Genomic DNA, 22997 nt, shown 5'->3' on the forward strand with positions numbered 1-22997 from the left:
CCTCTAAACATTTTTCTTTACTGTTTGGCACAGACCCTGGAGCACCGTCCCATTCCTGCCCTCCCTCCCCTCCTCTCCCCCACTGTGCAGCCTGGGTCTTTTTTTTTAATGTTATCTTCTATCCTCTTGTCTTTCCCCACCTCCACAGATGCCTCTAAAGACGTCTCCACTACTTTTGCTTGGCTGTGGTAAGTTTGTATTTCCAGGTGCTTACAAAGTGCGTGAAAACATAGTTGTGTTTTCATTAATTAAAGGCCATAAAATATCCCAAATTATGCCATAGAGAATATGGCAGCAAAGAACATTTTTTAAAGTACTGGGCTGTTGTCACTGATTGAAAGCCAACCCCTTAGCCCAAATGAAAGGGACATAGCCCAGGTGTCTGGAATCACAGCTCTGTGTCTTGTCAATTAGTTGGTACTACTACTATTAAATAAGCTAATAAAGTCCTCCAGGAAGGAATGAAGGCATGGTTTTTTGTAATTATGGTATCTGCACATTGTGGTATCTCCTTATGGCAGCAGTTTCCAGACTTGCCAGCAGTTACACAGAAAAAGGAAGAGAGACTGTGTCTGCTTCTAAATGTCATGCCTTCAGTGTGTGAGCAACCCATGATGACACCAAGGCTATTTAAGCTTAGACCAGAGCTCCCTATCAGATGGCAGACAGTAATACCTTTTAACAGTACTGCAGTGCAGAAGACTCAGTCAGCACCTAAATCATGTGAGACGTTTCTCCCAACAGTAGTATTCTGGTGATTACACATAGCTATTTTTAAAGAAGATGTTGGACAACACACTGGATTTCCCTTCTATGTTCCTAAAAACCCTCCTGTTAAACAGCTTCTCAATATCTCCACCATCTAACCTGAGGCATGAGGAGATTATTACATTAAGACAACGTTATGATGAATAGCTCTTTGTGTCAGTCAAAGGGAGGTAACACAGCCAAACAGCTCCAGATGTCCAGCAACTCTTCATATTAGACTGGCAAGCACACCTAATTCTTGATTTGCCTCAGATGCTGTTAATGTTCCATGGTGATACTCACCTGATCATCTCATTCTCAGACACAAGCACTTCTGGTGTATTTCTTACTGTCCTCATTTGTCCCAGCCTCAGCTGCCAGTTTGTACATGTGTACCTTTCACCTCTCAGCTGTGAGCTTCAGTACCGTCAGTTATGTATATTGTTTCCACATGTATTTAATCTTCAGGATGGAAGAGACTGTAGCTTTGTGCAGTCGCATTATCACTGCAGTCTTTGCTATAAGTGCTTTAACCCATCATGAGCTCTTTGGAGTCAGTGGGTCATAGGATTAACAGGACAAAAGCATTGTTCAGTCTCCTATCAACCAGTGACTGTGCAGGACAGTGTTTTCTACCTGTCCTACTTAACTGTTCAGCTTTAAAAGAGCCAGAAAACTTCTGCTGTCTGATTCACCCATATTGCAAATCATAGGTTGTACCCTCTGAACAGTCTTTCAGTCATTTCATTAGGCTGGGAGTATCCATGACGGATTTTCTTGTTCTAAAATAATTCAAAGGAGTCAAGCATTTGTCTGCTTGCAGAAGGAGATCACTCAATACCTGTTTTGGGATGCCACGTGTTGAAGACAGAACACTCCATTTAGCAATGGCAGAATGGACTGACGTGTCGGGGAGAGACTAAAGTTTTGGAAAGTGGAAAAAAAAAATCCTTAAATGGGTGTTTATGTGCCAAAGTAAAAGCAAAACCAAACCCAACCAAACAAAAAACCCCAACCAATCAGTCAAAAAACCCCTTCAGCTATTTTGTGGAATTGGACAGATAAGGACCTTTTGAGACCATAAAGATCTCATGCAGAAATGGCTCTGTATGCTGCGTCACACTAGACCAGCACATCTGCCCATCTCAAGATTTGTTTTTCTGGTAATTTTATGTGATTTCTGTAAAAAATAGTTATTGCTAGCAACAAGTGATCAGACTTCAGACTTCTAAATAGGAGAGAGATGGATTTGATGGGTGGACTGTTCGGTGGATGAGGAATTGGTTGGATGGTCACATCCAGAGGGTAGTGGTCAGCAGCTTGATGTCCAGATGGAGTAGAGTGACAAGTGGTGTCTCTCAGGGGTCCCTACTGGGACCAGTACTGTTTAATATCTTCATCAGTGACATAGACAGTGGGATCGAGTGCACCCTCAGCAATTTTGCAGATGACACCAAGCTGAGTGGTGCAGTTGAGACGCCTTAGGGATGGGATGCCATCCAGAGGGACCTGGACAAGCTGGAGAAGTGGGCCCGTGTGAACCTCATGAGGTTCAACAAGGCCAAGTGCAGGGTCCTGCACCTGGGTCAGGGCAACCCCCAGTGTCAATACAGGCTGGGGAATGAAGGGATTGAGAGCAGCCCTGCCGAGAAGGACTTGGGGGTACTGGTGGATGAAAAGCTGGACATGAGCCAACAATGTGCGCTTGCAGCCCAGAAGACCAACCATATCCTGGGCTGCATCAAAAGAAGCGTGGCCAGCAGGTCGAGGGACATGATTCTGCCCTTCTACTCTGCCCTGGTGAGACCTCACCTGGAGTACTGCGTCCAGCTCTGGAACCCTCAGCACAGGAAAGACATGGACCTGTTGGAGCGGGTCCAGAGGAGGGCCACAAAAATGATCAGGTGGATGGGACACCTCTCCTGTGAAGAAAGGCTGAGAGAGTTGGGGTTGTTCAGCCTGCAGAAGAGAAGGTTCCAGTGATACCTTATTGCAGCCTTTCAGTACTTAAAGGGGGCTTATAAGAAAGATGGGGACATACTTTTTAGCAGGGCCTGTTGCGATAGAGGACAAGGGGTAATGGTTTAAAACCTACAGAGGGTAGATTTAGACTAGATATAAAGAAGAAATTTTTTACAGTGGAGGTCATGGAACACCGGCACAGGTTGCCCAGAGAGGTGGTAGATGCCCCATCCCTGGAAACATTCCAGGTCAGGTTGGAGGGGACTCTGAGCAACCTGATGTAGTTGAAGATGTCCCTGCTCATTTGCAGGGGGCGTTGGACTAGATGACCTTTAAAGGTCCCTTCCCACCCAAAATATTCTATGATTCTGTGATTGTATGGTTCTATGATTCTATAGTCAGGCATGATTTGCCCTATGTGAAGCCATGTTGGCTGTCTCTGACCACCTCCCTGTCTTCCATAGGTTTCAGCATGTCTTCCAGGAGGATCTGCTCTGTGATCTTCCGGACATGAAGGCGAGACTGACTGGTCAGCCAGAGTCCTCTTTTTTACCCTTTTTAAAATGGGCGTGATGTTTCCCTTTTTTTCTGTTACTGGGAACTTTGCCTGACTGCCATGACTTCTGAAATACGATTGAGAGTGGCTTGGCAACTACATCAGCTAGTTCCCTCAGGACCCTGGGATGCATCTTGTCAGGTCCCACAGACTTATATATGTTCAGGTTTCTCAGATGGTCTCGAACCTGATCTTCTCTTACTATGGGAGGGACTTCATTCCCCAAGTCCCTGCCTTGAGGGTTCAGGGGCTTGAGAGATGTAGGAAGAGTGATTGCCAGTGGTAACTGAGGCAAAAGGATTGTTGAATACCTCAGCCTTCTCCATGTTGATTGTTACTGGTTCTCTTGTCTTATTTATCAGGGGCCATACGTTTTCTTTACTCTTCCTTTTCTGGTCAATGTAAATTCAGCTCCAACCGTGCCTTAGCTTTCCTGATCTCATCCCTACACATCCAGTCAGTGTCCCTACATTCTTCCCAGGGTACACATCCCTGGTTCCACTGCCTGTGCATTTCCTTCTTACACTTTAGTTTGACCAGGAGGCTCTTACTAAGCCATGCTGGTCTCCTTCCTTCCTTTCTGATTTCTTACACGTGAGAATCAAGAGCTCTTGCACTCTAAGAAAAATGTCCTTAAAGAGTTGCCAGCTCTGTTCAGAAACTTTGTCCCTTAGGGCAGTTTTGCAGGGGATCCCATCCACTAATTACTTAAACAACTGAAAGTTTGTTCTTCTAAAATTTGGCATCCTGACTCTACTCTTCACCTGGCCCATATCCCTCAGAATTGTCATGGACTTCCAGAAACTGGTTACAGGTATAGTGACAGCATGGATATATCTGCATTAGTTGTGCTGGTGTTTTTGACATGTTCAGATGTCCTCTAAGGGTTTTCATCTCTGCTGGGATGAGGTCACTTGTAACACCAACAGTGGACAGTGGTGTGAGGAATGAACACACAAAGATGAGGAATGAGGTTATGGACAGATTCCAGGTGGGAAGTTACTTATACTATGATATAAAAACTAATCAAAGCAACCCACTAAGATACTCTCTCATGTAGAAATCTTTGATTTGATCTCTTTGTATTCCTCCTGTATTAATTTCTGCTTCCTTAATCTAAGCCAGTCTTTATAGTTTGTATTTCTATTAAAATGTTGGGTTTTTCTTATAAGATTCAACCTTGGGGATGTTCAAGACTGCCCACTGGAGGTGTTCAGGACGCAACTAGAGATGTCTTTGAACAGCCTGGTCTATGTAGGCTTACTTTGAGCAGTGAGTTACACAAGATGACCTCTGAAGTTCCCTTCAAGCCTAAATTACTACATGATTCCATATATTTGAAATCTTCTGGCGTGCCAGACTTTGTGTCAGCCTGAAATGTAGCACAGGTACTGTAGCTGCGTATCAGGTAACAATCACCTGCTTTGAAACATACAGATATGTGATTCCATCTCTGCCTCCATGCAGCATTTGCCATGCTAGATCATAATGATTTGCAAGACTGCAAGTTAAATGTTCTAATTTAAGAAGTCAGTAACTGTGAAAATCCAAATATTATTTGGTCTGATGATATAAATTTAAATTGGGTCATTTTAGCTATGCATTATGCCTCTATCTAATTTAACTCCCTTTCTGTCATGCTATTTTTGGGCTACATTGTACAACCTTCATTCAGGTTGATTCAACATTAATTCAGAGGCATAGTCCCATTTTACTCATCCATTAAGCTTCCTTGATTTGAAAGGACCTACTCAACTAGTAAAGAATTTGACAGCAAAAGGGTTACATGCTCTAGTCCTTAGGCAAAGCTGTTTCAGTTTAGATTTTTCTATATTGACGCTTTAACTGATGGTATTTATTAGTGTGGTTCGACTTTACGCCACTCTGTGCAGTTGGGGAATACTTTATATTAATAACAATTAGAGTAATACAGAATGGCGTGGTGTGCTTGGGGATCCATATACTGCATTCTCTGGAAAACAAATTGTGGTCAGGATGGAGTCTCCCCTTAGAAAGCACTTGAGCAAATGGTGAAAAATGCTGCATTCTGGAAGTAAAATCAAAGCAGGTGGATGGGGCAGCAGGAGGCCATATTGAGGCGAAATGGGCAGCTTCAGTCTCTCTCATTGCATATTTGTCAACTCCACCTGTTTATGTAATGACAAACAGCCAGACATTAGTAACTAAATGGAAAGAATTACTTCCCATTGAAACAGAGATGCTATTCTGAAGCTGTATATAAAATTTCCTATTGTTACTGGTAATGATCTGTCATATACCTATAAAAAATTTATTTTGAAGTAGAATAAGCGTGTATGCATTATTAAGGTAAATACTAAGCTATGGAAACAGTACTCTGCTGCAGTCTAGTTAAGGATCCTGTTTCTTTTTACTCTTGGCCACATCTCTCCCTTCTGTTTGCCAGTGGCAACCTGTGCTGAAAGTTAGTAGGGGTAATGATTTTGAACTTGTTATCACCAGTGAGCTGATTGCCTTTCAAGCCTTCCCTAATCTGCACATTCACTGCAGGAGTTGTTTCTGCCTGGCACAAACTTTTAGAGGAGCTGAAGCACTGGCTTCCTGAGTGCCGGTATCTCAGATTAGATTTAATTGTGCGCTATTTACATTTGGAGTTAGACTTTGTCATTAGTCAATTAAACCAGCAGACCTGGATTAGTACTCTGTATATGTGTCAATTTATCCACAAAGCACAGTCATCTTGTTTGTCAGCTGGTAGATGGTTTATTCCGTTATTCACCTGAGACATCTGCTTTGCCAGTTAATCAGCTAGTCATTTTGTATTAGTTTTTAAGCAACAGACTGTATTTTCAACTTTAGTTGATCCAGGTTGTTTGCTCAGAGATTTTTCTAGTCACAGATCCTAGAGTTCTCTTGGAGATTTATCCTACAGCTAATTAAGAAGCTGTTTTTATGATTCACTTTACCAGAGCTGAGACAAAGACAGCTCTGCAGCAAAGCAAACCTTCTGCAGGAAAGTGTGGCCAAATTCCACTCTCTCAGCTGAAAGAATGACTTACTTACTAGTAACTTAGTCTAGAAGAGAAATAAAATGGGTTTAATTCTCTCAGAGCCTGGAATAAAGTGTTTGTGTTTTCTTTGAGGCATGTTACTAATCACCCTAAATTAAAAAAAGATAGTCTATAAGTAATCTTAAAAAAACCCTCAAACAAAACCACAAAAATAACACACAAAAAAGGACAACAATAAATTTTCCTTTTCAGATTGGTCTTCCAGCCAAGGCTGGGAGACTTGAGAGTGTAGTAAGGCATTAAATGACAATCCTGGAGTCACTTCTAATCCCAGCCTTACCCTGACCCACCGCTAATCCCAGCTTTACCCTGAGCCACCCCAAGTAAATTCTATTACCCAGCCTCTTGCCTCACAAATTAATTACGTGACTGAGGAGGTAAGATTAGTCTGTGCAATGTGGCAACTTCATAGATATTTGAGGAGGAATTTAATGTGCGCTGTCAGAAGTAGGAAGAGTTAATACTAGAAGAGGGAAAATACATTTATCCTGCCCCGACAAGTAGGCAGATGCACTCAAAGACAGGTGAGGCTCTTATGGTAATTGGTTATTCTCTAAAGGAGGAAAGCATCAGTGTTTTCTTAAATGCCAAAAAAGTTCCAGAGGACTCCTTGAATCAAGCATATTTGTTTGTAATTTACAGAAAGTATATTAATTATCCAGATAAAAGTAGTTACTGAGTACTGGGGGTGGGGATTCCTTTTGATATAAAATTCTCCAATACCTTCTTTCTAGTTAGGCCCAGTGTTGTGAACCTTTCACAGAAACTGTATGTAAAGTCAGTAGGAATTTTATCTGCACTACATGACTAAGATCAAGCCTTAAATATCTCCTGCTCTTGAAGAATAGTATCTAAAATTACACATTGCTTTTTACCAGACAGGAAATTAATTATTGTATCATCATGTGCTGCTATCAATCATTATTTAAATGAAGTTGGGTTTTTTCTTTTTTTTTTTTTTCCTGGAGCCTACTTTTATTACTTAGAACAATATTAAATATCACATTAACATAGCACCTTTTCTCAGTAAGCATGCCAAAGTGGTATACACACCTTGCATACAGAATATTTAATCTAACGAATGTAGCCACCTTCTGAAAGCAGGGAAAGGTTTAGGAGGAGTACCCCAGTCTTAATAACATTTGACATGTGAAGTTAAGAAGAATACCCTATCCAACGGGAAGAACAGAAAAATTTACAGGATTCAGCTGTGCTACAAGAGAGTAAAATTCTTGTTTTTATGGAAAATGATGAGATATTTCTGATTAATTCAAATGGTCAGACTTGTTTCAATTTGAATTTAAAAGAAAATATCCTTTAGAAAATCTTGTCCCAGGCATTGTGTTTTGGACTTCTAGATATGGGAAGAAAAAGTGCCAGACATGCTAAATTACAAGGTAACTCTTTTTTCCAAGTTCTGCTTGATGCTCTTCAGCCTAAAACAGAAGTAATGTCTCTGTTTGCACTTGGACATGTAGATGGTCTCAACATATTCATATTTCCTTGGATGTTTCTGAAGGGATTTCCCAAAAGTTCACCTTCTGGCAAGAAATACGGAAACATAAAAGCTACTCAGCGACTCCTCAGCTACACAACCCATTTCTCTAATCTCATATAACTGCCATTTTGCAACAGCTGCAAAAAATGGTAAATGAAGAGCAAGGTAAACAAATCTGTGGGAGGCACATTTTATAAATATATTCAGTGCGTTTTACTGACTCTTCCCAGGAGTGTTCCCAACGCCTTCTGCGGGGCTTCCCTCCACAGCCACTAACCTGTCGTTTGCCAGAACCTCACTCTGGTTTGCTTGGGACTATATAACATTTGGCATCAAGACTCTGAGTTCTCCCCATGCAAATTAATTCCTTGCCAGTATTAGTAACTACCCGAGAAGTTTAACCCTTCTGACCTCACATTACTGGCAGACAGCTTTAAGAATATCTCTTTGTTAGCCACACAAACCAGATGTATCTATTAAAACCACACATACCCTTGTAATTTTGTCTGTGGTAAGAAAAGGACTTCCAGGGTTTCATGCGTATATCTTTTAAAGATTATATCTTAAAAACAATCTGAGAGATTGTCAGGCCAATTCTGTAATTTGCAAAGTATTAATATTACTTGTAAGAAGTCAGTTTTTCATATGCAAATATTTGTAGATACTCAGACTAATCTACTACTTACTTCTTTGTTTAGAGAATGTTTCATTGCCTTTTCAAGGAGCTTATCTCAGGCTATATTATATCACATGTCCTTCTTAGATGGCACTGAAGTGCTTCAGCTTTATGAAATTTTGTTTCTTTCCAGTTCCAACAATGACTGAAGATTTTTTTTGTTTGGTTTTGTGTTTTGTTTTCCATTGCTCAAAAAACAGATTTTCAGTTGATTCTTTTTTTCAAAATAATCTCCACTCCCTATTTATGATTTTCTTAGGGATTTTTCTTTGGTGGTGGCTTATTTTCTTACTAGGGCTCTTAAAAGCATTCACCTGACTTGATTTGTACTTAGCAGTCTCACTTTGAACAGAGATATGTAAAGCATTTCCCATTTGGTTTTTTTTTCCATAGCTATAAAAATGAGTATTTTGTGTGGTTAGTGTCGTGTTGTAATGCATGTAAGTTCTGAGTCAGCTCTAAATTAAAATACTTTAAACTTGGAGGGAGATGAAAAAGGAGAAAAAATACTACTGTTTCCCATTTAATTTTATTTTTTAGCATATGTAGCAAACTGGATGTAGAGTCCAAGTCCAACATTTTAGTAAGCAGCATAATGAGACTTTCTGTCCAAATGCAGTCATAATATTTTGTTCTTTTAATTTCTGGCTCAGTAAAACTGATAATAAATAAGTAAGTTGGAAAAGTAAAAAATAGTATGTGCATTGAAAGAGCTTTTTAAAGTCTTGCTTCTATCATGACTAGCTACACTTTTCAAGCATGGCTGTTTTCATAACATATAACTTGTGAAAATTATTTTATATGCTTTATTATTAAAAAGGAGGTATTTCTATTGGTTTCACACAAAATACAATGAAAAGGCTTAGGATTTACAAAACCTCAATTTTCATAGCCTGAACTTGTTTAAGTGACTTGGGCCAAACCCTATTCTTTAATGTTCTTCCTGACTGTAAATCACAGCAACTTTTGATGTAGATTGATGGAGCAATGGGCTAAAGATTTCCTGAAAATCACTAATATTATCTATACAGAAAATTTCAAAATTTTCTTTTTTTCTCTTTGAACACAAAAAAGGAAGAGTTTGTCATTGCAATCAGTTTCCTTAGACTGGGAATGAGTAATCTGAAGTAGAGGAAAAATTACAAAAATATACTCTCCATTGATCTATTGAAGGGTCTAGACAGGGAGGGCAGGTGGTTTTGCTTAGCTTGGCTGATTTTGGGACTCTTATATAGCCCAAGCTGCCTACAGTGTATGGCCAGTATGTGAAACCCATATCCGCACTTCGCAGAGTAAATTCAGCTTTCATCTGAGCCTGCCTGTACTTCCCATATGACCTTGCAGCAGGCTATATCCAAGCCATTGCAGGAAAGTCATAGAGGCATCTTCAAGAGGGAATTAGAGGTTGCTTTATTGCACCCACAAAGCAGACTGATGACAAAGGTTCACTGAAGACTTCTTGGGAACAGGAGCTGTTAGCAGTCAAAACTAGCCATGAAGATACACCTGCAGATAAGTGATAAGGACAGTTGGCTACCCTGGCCCTGAGCACTTCCTTTGAGCTGTGTGCATAGCATGACAAACAGGGAAAGGCTGAAAAAAGTGATCTATTCAGAAGCTGATAATAGGACATTTGTCTTAATACAGCTCAGGATTAGACAGAAAAACACAGTTGCACAAAAATGTCAAAGACAAAACTGAAATAATTCAGAAATTGAGTGTTTCTACAGGTAGCCAGAATATCCATAATTATAGAGAAAACAGAAAGAATAAGACAGAATTGTAAGCGAAGCTTCCATACTCCTACACTAAATATTACCATGATCTAAATATTTGGCAATCCCTCCCTCTCCCTCTCCCTCCCCCCCCCATTAAAGGGTTCATTTGCCACCTCTCCTTTAACATCTTTCACTGAGACAACTGAGACTTGTCACAGAAGATGACATGATGCCAGTCTGCATGCTCCATACATCTGAGCATCAAAGATTCAGTGCAGTACAACCATAATCATAGATTCTCCTGGAATGGATTATAGAGGTTCCTGAATTTTAGCACATCAGACTGTACGAGGCCTTACTCAGAAAAACAAAAATTTAAAATAAAAAAAATAAAAAATAAAAAAAGAGAACCAATTAATCTTCTGATGGATAATTAAAATGGGATTTTTTAGGAAAAAAAACTCCCTAAATGTGAAATTCCCTACCAATCTCCTACTTTCAAGGCCTCAAAAAACTCTTTCTTTATATCTAGAGTTTGGGTCTACTGGTGACTTGTTTAATGGAAAAGATGGGGTGGGAGGAAAAGTGGACATTATGCCATGAGTAACAGATTGTATGAGTTTTTTTCCAGCTCTTATCTACCACTGACAATGTGTTGGTGTTTTTTGATTGTCATATCAGTGACAGTGATCTTAACAGAAGAACAGGTATTATTCATTTTTAATTGAGCATCTCTTGATCTTTTGCCTTTCTATCTATTTTTCTTCTGAACCCATTGCTTGGCCCTGAACTGCCCACTTACTGCATGTGATCAACAGAATGTACTTTTATTTTGGGAAAAGGGAGAAAAAGCCTTTCCCTAATCCCACCTGTGTTTATTCCTCTGGAATAGTCTGAGATGTTACATACAAACCTGGCAACCTGTGGCAATCTGCCAAGAAGGCGAGGCTTCACTGGATATTGAATCAAAATGGAAAGAAAATGTGTGAAAAATTGAAATGCTAAGGATGCAGAGAGAGCTTACAGTGTTATAATATATTTAAGTAAAATATACAGTATGTGTTTAAGGCACCTGAATAAGGTTTAATAAATATTTAAGGGATGGTTCTTGTCCTAGCGCTAGCATTCCCATTCAAAGTACTGCTAACATACAAAAAGGCTGCAAAACCGATATTTGTTATATGGAAAAGAGGTCTACTACTGGGCCTGTCATACAAATACGGTTCCCACTCACAGCCCTTGATATTAAAGATAGGGAATAAGGCTCAGACAGGATAGGATGTGGCTAATCCAAAGCCATTAAATAATTTTGACACTGCAACTGCCCAGAATTTGGTTAACACGAAAATAATTCACAATTTCTCCTGGTTAAGTATACAGGCCTTGCAGCTATTAGGAAGGCATGAGCGACAACTACTGCATTTAGCCTTTCTCTGTCTGACCTGTTATCAGTGTCAGCCATAAAATGAGGAGTTTAAAAGCCAAGAGTAGAGTTCATTCGGGCTCAGCCATTGGGAAGAGTGTATCAGCTACTCTTCTGCAGTAAGCTGCCTGTTTGGAACTAAAAGCTAAGGCAAGATTGCCTATGAAAATATTTTTTCTGGAGCAGAAATATGGAGCAGTATATTAACCCAATTTCTTCCAAACAATACAGCTCCTGACTGTATTAGGGACACTCACTGGATTCACCCTGGGTCTCCACTTCCACTCCTTCCTTTCCCTTAACGCACAAACCTTACTGTTTCAAAACATGGGTTTGGATTCAAAATAAAAATTAATTACTAAACTACAGAAAGCTCTGCTCTGCCTAGGGTTTTTTCCAGCAGTTGTTTATTTGACTCAAATTTAAAGCCATTTTTGGTTTGGCATTTGTCTTTTCTTTGGTGACTCAGCTCTTTTTGGAAAAATAATCAAAAGAAATTCATACCAATGAAGACTGCTTTGTATTACCCAGTCGCATGCATAATCCTCACTCAGGAGCAGTATGTGAGGATCAAAGTGAGATAACAGAAAGCGAGCAAGTCAGGGAAAGGACGTGCATCTTCTAACTACAAGGAGATGGTAAATGGAATTTCCTTCTAAACACCTGGGACAGTATTATAGTTTGCTTTTTCAAAGGGAGATAACTACACATTTGAAGGGGAGCTGGAGCATTCAGAAGTCTGAATGAATCTGAGGCTTGGCTTTTATCTTTGTGTCCTTTGACACTGCTGTTTACTTACATTGCTCTCTTCCTTCTGCTATGAAAGCTATTAGCTAAAGGATGAAAATTTACTTTTCACAATGCTTTGGCCACCTCTTTCTGTCTCCTCATGCACTGCAGGCAGGGGGAGATCTTACTTGGAAATAGTGGGGTTAGCCCCTGCCAGATAACTTCATATCCTTTGCCTCTGAGTTTTAATTCACTCCCACAAAATCATTAGAGCTGCCACTGCCTGCAGGCATATTTAGCTGCATTTTCACCAATGTACTAACTCTTGAATCCCTGTAGTCCTTCCTCCCCTCATTACTCTAGGTTTCTCTTCTACAGCTGGTTTCAAAACTGCTGGGTTATGCATAATGATATGAGATCCTTCCTCCTGGAAAACTAGGTCATTGAGATGTAAAATAAGTCTCCTACACTTTTGAAAACTGTACATGATGCAAAAGTTCAGCACAGTTACTTTACAATATGTGGTTACAACACACAGGATGGAAGCCTGCATTTTTATTAGCCTTCACCTGCCTGTATTCCAGTCACACTCGCTTTTCTCTAACTCTCTTATTTGGGTGTAGCAGGCTACAGTTTTCCAGTAGCAAAAGCAACATCACTTCAGTTGTAATATTTGGTTCATGGAAAATGTAACAGGTGAGGAAATCCTGATCAGCCTATGCACTACTGAGGTAGACACTTCAAGACAAAAGGGATCTCTGAAGGCCTTATCTGACTAGATGTTAAATCTCAAAATATGTGTATACTGAGAGGTTCCTGGAACTCAGAATTTGTCAAACTTGTTTCAGACTGTCACCATGATAGCAGAAGGACCCTAAGACTAAATAAAAATTTTATTCATAGTAAATATTTGTGTCCTTTTGCGTCTTTTTTCCTTATTACAATTCACACTGTCATACCATCACATGCTGACTCTATCTAATGCTCCAAGACATCAGTCAACCTGTATTCTACTTAACTGTTAGTAGTGAGGTTGTTCCGTTAGAAACACTGGCCCTGCAGATTTCAGTCTAGCTCAGCACTGCAAAACCTTTAAGCACCACAGGAAGTCTCAGAAACATTACTTTCTTGTATTTAAAGATAATTTGAGTTTGTAAACTATGCCTTAAGTCTAATAGCATGTTGTGAATGATGAATGAAGAATGCTTAGCAAACTAATAAACAATTTAAGACATCCAGAAGACCTACTATTCTTAAAACAAGATTCATACTCATGTATATTTACAATGGTTTTGTCTCTTTCTTGTCCTTTTTAGAACAGATGATCTTTTGATGAATATCAAGACTTTCCAATGACAGAATTATTTCCACTCTAAATTGCCATCTGATTATTGCATGGGTCAGAACTTCTTCACCTACCAACATAAATACTAGCATGTAACCCACTCTGTGCATGTTAAGAGGGCTTTTCCCGTAAAGCTTATTAAATCATGTGACTTGAGAAGCAAAATAACTGCTCTGACAGTTCCACTCTGTAATGAGATAGCAAATCCTACCTTTCTTTCACATTCTTCAGCTTCCAAGAAAAAGCTATTAATAGTTAGTAATATGGTAATTGTTATATGAGATATAATTGTATGGTCAATAGTTTCTTTCAGTGGCTTTTTAAAATACAGTACAAGAAATTCCAAGAAACCCCATAATATTCAGTTCTGAAATAACCTAAAAAAAAAGAAAACTTTCCTGCTAACTTCATAAATCTACGATTCATTTATGGCTTGCAAAATGAAAGGCAACATATTCAGGAATTTAAAAAGAATTAGTTGCAATAGGATATTCACAAAAAAACCCACTTGTACTTTCTTTTAATTTGGCAAAGCATACAGTAGTTTTTAGAAGCTACATTGATAGGTCTTGCTCATTAATTTGTTTCTACTATTATCATAATCAAAGCTGTTCTCTCTACTCTGTGGATGAATGCTCAGCTAGAATATATTTTATCTTTCCTTAATAGTTAGTGAAGGCTTTTCATTTTGTTTTGTTTATTTATGTAATTTTTTAGCATAATTTTTTCCGTTAGATCACTAACAAGTAATTAAGCTGCCTGTTTCCCCATTGATAGCAGACTCCTACACAACCCAAACTCTTCTGCGATCTTACCATCAGTTCCTTCTGCTCCATCTAGGGATTGTCTTATCTTAAGCATCTGACTGTAAGATAAAAGAATCTGTCCCTTAAAGAAAGGTTTTATGAAAGTGTGTATTGTTGTTCCATAACCTCTGATTTTTGATTACTTCAAGTCTAATAAAGGAAAATTAGGGAGAATGACTGATAATGGTAAATTTAAGCTGTGTTTACAGCTCAATATGCAGTCATCTGCACTCACAATGCTTTTGACTCATCTACTCCCACTCTGCAAGAAATTAACAGTAATGTTGCTCCATGAATTGTGGGGCTGATCTGTGTCATCTCAAATTTCTGCTGCAAGTTGGATGAACTGAAATGGTGCTCTAATTGATGCCTATTACTCTGAAGAAGTGGCCTACATATCAGGAGTCATCAACTGAAGGGCTGTGCTGTTGTTGTTCCTGCACTAGAGGCAATAAAAATACTTGTACAAGGAAGAACAGAAAAATGTAATGTTATTTATAAAGTTTTAGTGAAATTGCATGGGTTTCAGCTAATTTTCAAATTAATAATAAGTATACCTCCATCCAGCTGAAATATTATGGGAGAATTGGTAGGTAATTCTGGTTAAAATGTCATCTAAATTTGCAGTGAGATCAGTGTCTAATGGTTCTAGCTTCAGTGATTTTTTCACTTTTGCTGGGAAATCTGACTTTGCTGAAGCAACACAAGACACTTAAGTGCTCTTCAACTTCATGGTAAAGGTTGTGTTGTGCAACATGGGAGATCTTGACTTACATTACCACTCTTGTCAGCATAAATTGACATGTGGAAAATTACCTCTGAATCAGCACCCAAATGTCATGACTATGAGTCTGTCTTCTGAAGCCTGTGCTCTAACCATAAAGATATATATATGCTCTTACCGAGTGGAACATCTCATGGTGAAATCTATAAATTGAGATTTAATTTTCACTTAAATACTTTTTAAATCTTGTTTTTATTCCAATGTGTAATTAAACAAATGTCAAAGTCTCAAACGATACTACAAAATAGAACTGGCAGCTTCTGCAAAGCTCTGATCTGGCATGCTCTGTTAACATTATTTGCAGAGGATGGATGGTTTGGCAGATAATAATCACAGAATTGCTATGGAACCACCATCTTCATCTGCAGACTTTTCCAAGCTGGTTGTCCCAGCAATAAGCCACATAAATTTAGACCCTTAACCATATACCAGTCACTTGAGAAATGACAGTTCAGGATTTATAAACCAGGTGATATTCATAACATAAAACTATACGTATGCCTATTATATAGAATGTTATTTAACTACGAAAATTTTTTTTTTTCTTTTCCAACTAAGCATATTGATAAAAGTATAAACACAGTTTAATTTTGTATTTGCCAACATCCTTTATTACTCTGTTGACTGATAGATACCATAACATGTTGGAACATGCTACAGCTTCTAGCTGGATTCAACTGAATAAATGGAAGGAGGCTTAGTCAGGTTCAAAAGCTATTATAGTTGTAATCCATTCAATTGTGGTATTTAATCTGTTGCTTTCAATCTCATAATTGGATTTTATAAATAAGATAAATAGGATGTAATATACAAATAGGATAAGTAATATATATATATAATGGGATAAATATTAAATAAGATAAATAGGATTACTGCTCAAGGTAAACGTACCCTGAACGCTTTCTCGGTATCTAGATCTCTGCACAGAGGGTGCACCTTCTGGCAAGATAGGAGAGAAAGCTCCTGGGGTGGAGGGGAGCCCTTCAAGGAACAAGGACTCACTCTTCCAAAGTGTTGGAAAGAAATACACTTCTGGAAGCCCTAGAGGGGACTGTGGAACTTTTTGTCACCTGAGTGCAACCCTGGACAAAGTTGTTCTGTAAGGATACGTGGGAGATAGAGATGTGCTGACTTATGAACCTGTTTTATTTCTACTTGATCTCTCTGCATGTCCTGTTATTTTACAAAGTTAAATTATTAGTTTATGTTCTGATGAAATCTAATTTAAAGACTCTACCTGAAGTCCTGTTCCGTCATAACTACTTCTGTCTTTTTGCTTGTATATGTCACACAGATACCAAATATTCTGGTGCCCCACTTCACAATAAATTGTTTTCCCATTTTGCAGATGAGATTGTCCTTCATTTTGGATTACTACCAGTGTGGCTAAGGCACAACAAGGAAGAAAACATTGTTATCCTTCCTTTTAATCACTTATGTCCACTCACTGGACAGTTACTAAAATCACTATATAGTAAGTGTCATAATTTACACCACTGTTATATTTCAGAAGTAGTTAGTCATTGTTTCTGTTCAATTGCTTTGACTGCTCTTAGGTGACTAACTTGAGCTACCAGCAAATGAGAACAATTATTATTGTAGAATGCAGTCATTTATGGCTGCATGCTTAAAAATCCTACCAAAACCTAAGCATCAGATAAATTGCTAAAGCACCATAAATTTTTAAGTTTGTATCCTTTTTTTTTTTTAAGATTCAGCAACTTTTCTGCTAAAAAGTTGCCATTCATTTTAAAATGTTTTAATTATAGCAGTGGAGCAGAACAGAGCAACAAATAGAAGTGATACTATGGAAAAATAATACCATAGAAATTCTGGGAAGGACCTCATATCACAGTATCTTTCAGTATCTTCCTACAGGTACAGATGAACTACAGGAGAGGATTATCTCCTCTTACATCTTACAGATGTAAGAGAAGTTAATGAACAAGGTTCATGAAACTAGGCCCTGGAAATTAAACATGAAAAAAATAATTCAAGAACAAAGCCAATCAGAATAAAATAGTTCATGCACTGGGGGTGGGGCTGAATGTTGACTGTAGGATTGGGCTGTAAAACTTGTCTCAAAAATTGTCATTAATTATCCATTTTCAGTGCCACATTTCAGATTTTAATACTGAATTATTATGACTAGACACTAAATTATAATGCAGTAGACTGAGTTATCTATCTCTCAAGAGACAGCTTTACAGTTAGAGGAAAACTTATACTATTTTGACAGACAATGGAAAAGTCCAGCATACTTGCCCTTAATGGGCTCAAATTTTTCATTCTTATTCCATATTATGGATATATATACCATACTATGGATAGATATCATATTCACAGAATCCTGCAAGGATTTTTTTTCCCCCAAACCTTCTTATTTTCAAATGATTGGTAAAAAATATGATCTTTACTGTCCTAAGTATGCAGGCAACATTTATCTTCCTGCTCTGTGATACACCTCATATCCATTGGTTAAAGTCAGCTGACGAATCAACTGAGCCTTGACATTTTTCACTTGAGGCTGACAAATAAAAGATAGTGGCTAAAAGACAGCAATAAATAACAAGCTTTCAGAACTAGAACCCTATGCAGTAGCAATATGGTGCTTTGTGTTAAACTTTTAATTACCAAAACTATGCTAGATTTTAGCAAGGGGTTCTATTGCTTCACTAGTCGATGTTACAACAATTGACCAATTCATGCACACAACACTTACTAAACTTTACCCCTGGAAATTATCTATGCATCTGGACACAATGGTCACTGAGGGAAAAGGATGAATTTGGAATTGTCTTGTGCAGAATTAAGTTCACTACTTTGCCCTTTTGTTTCCTGCCTAAATACCCTGTTCTGCATAAATTTGAGCTCCTGTAAATTCACGTTTGTTTTTTTTTCTGTAAAAGACCCTGCTTTTATTAAACTGATACTTTTAAACAAAAGCTTATTTCAGACCCTTCTCTTCAATCTATTTCCCCCACCCAGCTATATTAATTTACAGAATCACAGAATCACAGAATCGTATAGGTTGGAAAAGACCTTTAAGATCATCGAGTCCAACCGTAAACCTAACACTACCAAGACCACCACTATACCATGTCCCTAAGCACCTCATCCAAACGTCTTTTAAATACTTCTAGGGATGGTGACTCAACCACTTCGCTGGGTAGCCTGTTCCAATGCTTGATAACCCTTTCAGTGAAGTAAAATTTCCTAATATCCAGTCTGAACCTCCCCTGGCGCAACTTGAGGCCATTTCCTCTTGTCGCATCACTTGTTACCTGGGAGAAGAGACCGAACCGAACCTCTCTACAACCTCCTTTCAGGTAGTTGCAGAGAGCAATAAGGTCTCCGTTCTCTCTGCTTCTCCAGGCTAAACCACCCCAGTTCCCTCAGCCGCTCCTCATAAGACTTGTTCTCCAGACCCTTCACCAGCTTCGTTGCCCTTCTCTGGACACGCTCCAGCACTTCAATGTCTCTCTTGTAGTGAGGGGCCCAAAACGGAACACAGTATTCGAGGTGCGGCCTCACCAGTGCCAAGTACAGGGGGACAATCACTTCCCTAGTCCTGCTGGCCACACTATTTTTATAAAAGCCACGATGCCATTGGCTTTCTTGGCCACCTGGATACACTGCTGGCTCATATTCAGGCGGCTGTCAACCAACACCCCCAGGTCCTTTTCTGCTGGGCAGCTTTCCAGCCACTCTTCCCCAAGCCTGTAGCGTTGTATGGGGTTGTTGTGACCCAAGTGCAGGACCTTGCACTTGGCCTTGTTGAACCTCATACAAGTGGCCCCAGGCCATCGATCCAGCCTGTCCACGTCCCTCTGCAGAGCCTTCCTACCCTCAAGCAGATCAACACTCCCGTCCAACTTGGTGTCATCTGCAAACTTACTGAGGGTGCACTCGATCCCTTCATCCAGATCATTGCTAAAGATATTAAACAGAACTGGCCCCAACACTGGGCCCTGGGGGACACTACTTGTGACCGGCCGCTAAGTGGAGTAAACTCCATTCACCACAACTTTTTGGGCCCGGCCATCCAGCCCGGCCTCCAGAAACCTAAGGTGGCAGTTTTTCTGACTCCCCTCCTCACTTCTCCAAGTATCAAAAACTCTATAATTTCATGATCACTCTGCCCAAGACCGCCTCCAACCATCACATCGCTCACAAGTCCTTCTCTGTTCGTGAACAAGAGGTCCAGCGGGGCACCTTCCCTAGTTGGCTCACTCACCAGCTGTGTCAGGAAGTTATCTGCCACACCCTCCAGGAACCTCCTAGGCTGTTTACTCTCTGCTGTATTGTATTTCCAGCAGACATCCGGCAGGTTGAAGTCCCCCACAAGAACAAGGGCTAGCAATCGTGAGGCTTCTCCCAGCTGCTTATAGAATAGTTCATCTGTCTCCTCAGCCTGGTTGGGTGGTCTGTAACAGACTCCCACCACAATATCTGCCTTGTTGGCCTTCCCCCTGATTCTTACCCATAGACACTCCACCCTATCATCACCATCATCGAGCTCTAATCTATCCAGACACTCCCTGACGTATAGGACTACCCCACCACCTCTCCTGCCTCACCTATCCCTCCTGAAGACTTTATAGCCATCCATCGCCGCACTCCAGTTGTGCGAGTCATCCCACCATGTTTCCATGATGGCAACCGTATCATAGTTTTCCTGATGTACAATGGCTTCCAACTCCTCCTGCTTCTTGCCCATGCTGTGTGCATTGATGTAGAGGCACTTCAGCTGGGCTGTCGTCCGTGTCTCCTTCATAGAAGAACACCCCTTGTGTGCTTTGAGGCATTTCACTGGCATTTCCCTCTTGGCTCCTATTGCCTCAGTATCCCCTAGCTCCACTCTGTTCAACTTCAACTGTGCCCCAGCGTACCCCACACATCTCAGAGACACAGTCTGAGTGCCCTCACTGGCACCCGCTCCCTCTAACTGTGGCACGTCGTCCCTCAGCTTCCCTCGGGCAAGCCTGATATTACTCCCCTCCCCATTCAAGTCTAGTTTAAAGCTCTGTTGATGAGCCCCACAAGTTCCTGAGCAAAGATTCTCTTTCCCCTTTGAGAAAGATGAATCCCATCAGACGCCAGCAAACCTGGTGCTGTTTAGGCCATCCCATTATCAAAAAAACCAAAACCGTGGTGATGACACCAGCCACGGAGCCATGAGTTAATAGATTGGGTGTCTCTGTTCCTTCTAGTGTCACTGCCCACAACTGGAAGGAGAGAGGAGAAAATAACCTGTGCTCCAGAGTCCCTTACTAGCCGTCCCAAGGCCCTGAGGTCTCTTTTGATTGCCCTAGGACTTCGTGTTGCAGCTTCATCGCCCCCCACATGGAAGAGCAGTAGAGGGTAATAGTCCGAGGGCCGTACCAGGCTAGGGAGTATCCTCGTGACATCCTTCACCCGAGCCCCAGGGAGGCAGCAGACTTCCCTAAGAGGAGGGTCCGTCCGGCATATCGGACCCTCGGTTCCCCTCAGAAAGGAGTCACCCACAAATATAACCCGTGTTCTCTTCCTTGTGGAGGTGGTGTTAATACGAGAGGTACGTTCTTCTGACGTGGGCGACACCTCTGGTGTAGATGGACTGTCATCCCCATCCTCCATTGCCTGGCCTTCCGCCTCCAGGGCCTCGTATCTGTTGTACAGAGGCACCTGGGAAGGCGAGGTGGGCAAGGAGGGCGTTCGCCTGCCGCCATGAGCGTGGACTTGCCTCCATTCATTCTTTTCCTTTGAGCTGCTGCCTTCAGCCTGGTGGGGGGGATACAGGATCCCCTTGATTGTGGATTCTTACTGGTGGCTGCTGCTGCTCCTGTTCCTGTCTCAGGAAGGGGCAGAGCATGGCACCACCAGTCTATCTCTTTCTCAGCCAACATATGATGGACTTTAAAATTGATCTGGTTTACATTGTGTTTAAAAGCAAGAGTAACTGAATATACACAAATTCTTGGTATCTGAAGAAGTGAAATCCTTGTAACTTTTTTCTAATTGTTACTTCTTAATTCCCTTAGATTCTCACTGCTTGTTGTTGTAAAGCTATTACATTCAGCTTTCCAAGAGGACTTAAGTAAGGAAAGACCTAACTCCTTTCAAAGACAGTGTGAACTGAGCACACAGCTGAACCCTTGTATTAAATCAACAAAAATGTCGATTGATAAGTTATTTTTGTTAGCCTTCACTTATCATTTCAGCATTTCCATTCACTGCAGCTTTAGCTAGTGCTAAAATTCACAATTATATTTGTGGTAGGTTGACCCTGGCTGGACACCAGGTGCCAACCAAAGCCACTCTATCACTCCCCTCCTCAGCTGGACAGGGGAGAGAAAATATAATGAAAGGCTCATGGGTCAAGATAAGGACAGGGAGAGATCACTCATCAATTACTGTCACAGGCAAAACAGACTCAACTCGGGGAAATTAATTTAATTTATTACCAATCAAATCAGAGTAGGGTAATGAGAAATAAAACGAAGTCTTAAAAACACCACCCCTCACCTCCCTTCTTCCCAGGCTCAACTTCAAACCCGAATTCTCTACCTCCTGCCCCAGTGGTGCTGGGGGATGGGATTTGCTGTCAGTTCATCACACATTGTCTCTGCTGCTCCTTCCTCCTCAGCGGGAAGACTTCTCACACTCTTCCCCTGCTCCAGCGTGGGGTCCTTCCCATGGGAGACAGTCCTCCATGAACTTCTCCAACATGAGTCCTTCCCACAGGCTGCACTTCCTCAAGAACTGCTCCAGTGTGGGTCCCTTCCACAGGGTGCAGTCCTTCAGGAACAGACTGGTCCAGCATGGGTCCCCCCACGGGGTCACAAGTCCTGCCAGCAAACTTGCTCCAACATGGGGTCCTCTCTCTCCACAGGTTCACAGGTCCTTCCAGGAGCCTGCTCCAGCATGGGCTTCTCACAGGGTCACAGCCTCCTTCTGGCGCATCCACCTGCTCTGGTGTGGGGTCCTCCATGGGCTGCGGGTGGATATCTGCTCCACCATTTACCTCCATGGGCTGCAGGGGCACAGCCTGCCTCGCCATGGTCTTCACCACGGGCTGCAGGGGAATCTCTGCTCCGGTGCCTGGAGCACCTCCTCCCCCTCCTTCTGCACTGACCTTGGTGTCTGCAGAGTTGTTTCTCACATATTCTCACTCCTGTCTCTGCTGCAGTTGTGTAGGGCTTTTTTTTCCCCCCTTCTTAAATATGTTATCACAGAGGTGCTACCACTGTTGCTGATGGGCTCAGCCTTGGCCAGCAGCAGGTCCATCTTGGAGCCAGCTGGCAGTGGCTCTATTGGACACAGGGGAAGCTTCTAGCAGCTTCTCACAGAAGGCACCCCTGTAGCCCACCTGCTACCAAAAACCTTGCCACACAAACCAAATACAATATTCTACCAAACTTTGTCACGTATGCCGTTCTAAAGCTTGATACAAAGGGTTTTACTGTGATGGTATTATTCTGCCAGAAATATTGTTTTGTAGCAGATAAAACTATTTGCAGATGTACAGGAATTTTGCTGAACTGTTTTTGCTGTAATTAAAACATTTTTGAAACATTTCAATGGCTTCCTTTAGGTCTAACAAAAAACAATTCAAAAATACCTTGACATTTTGCTGTCAAGAGCAAAGAAGTCCCAGCAAGAATTCCCAGTCCTTTATTAGCCCAAGGCCAAAGCAGAGCTAATGCCCGTACACAGTTACC

This window comes from Ciconia boyciana, chromosome 1 (genome assembly GCF_034638445.1).
Source record: "Ciconia boyciana chromosome 1, ASM3463844v1, whole genome shotgun sequence".
NCBI lineage: Eukaryota > Metazoa > Chordata > Aves > Ciconiiformes > Ciconiidae > Ciconia > Ciconia boyciana.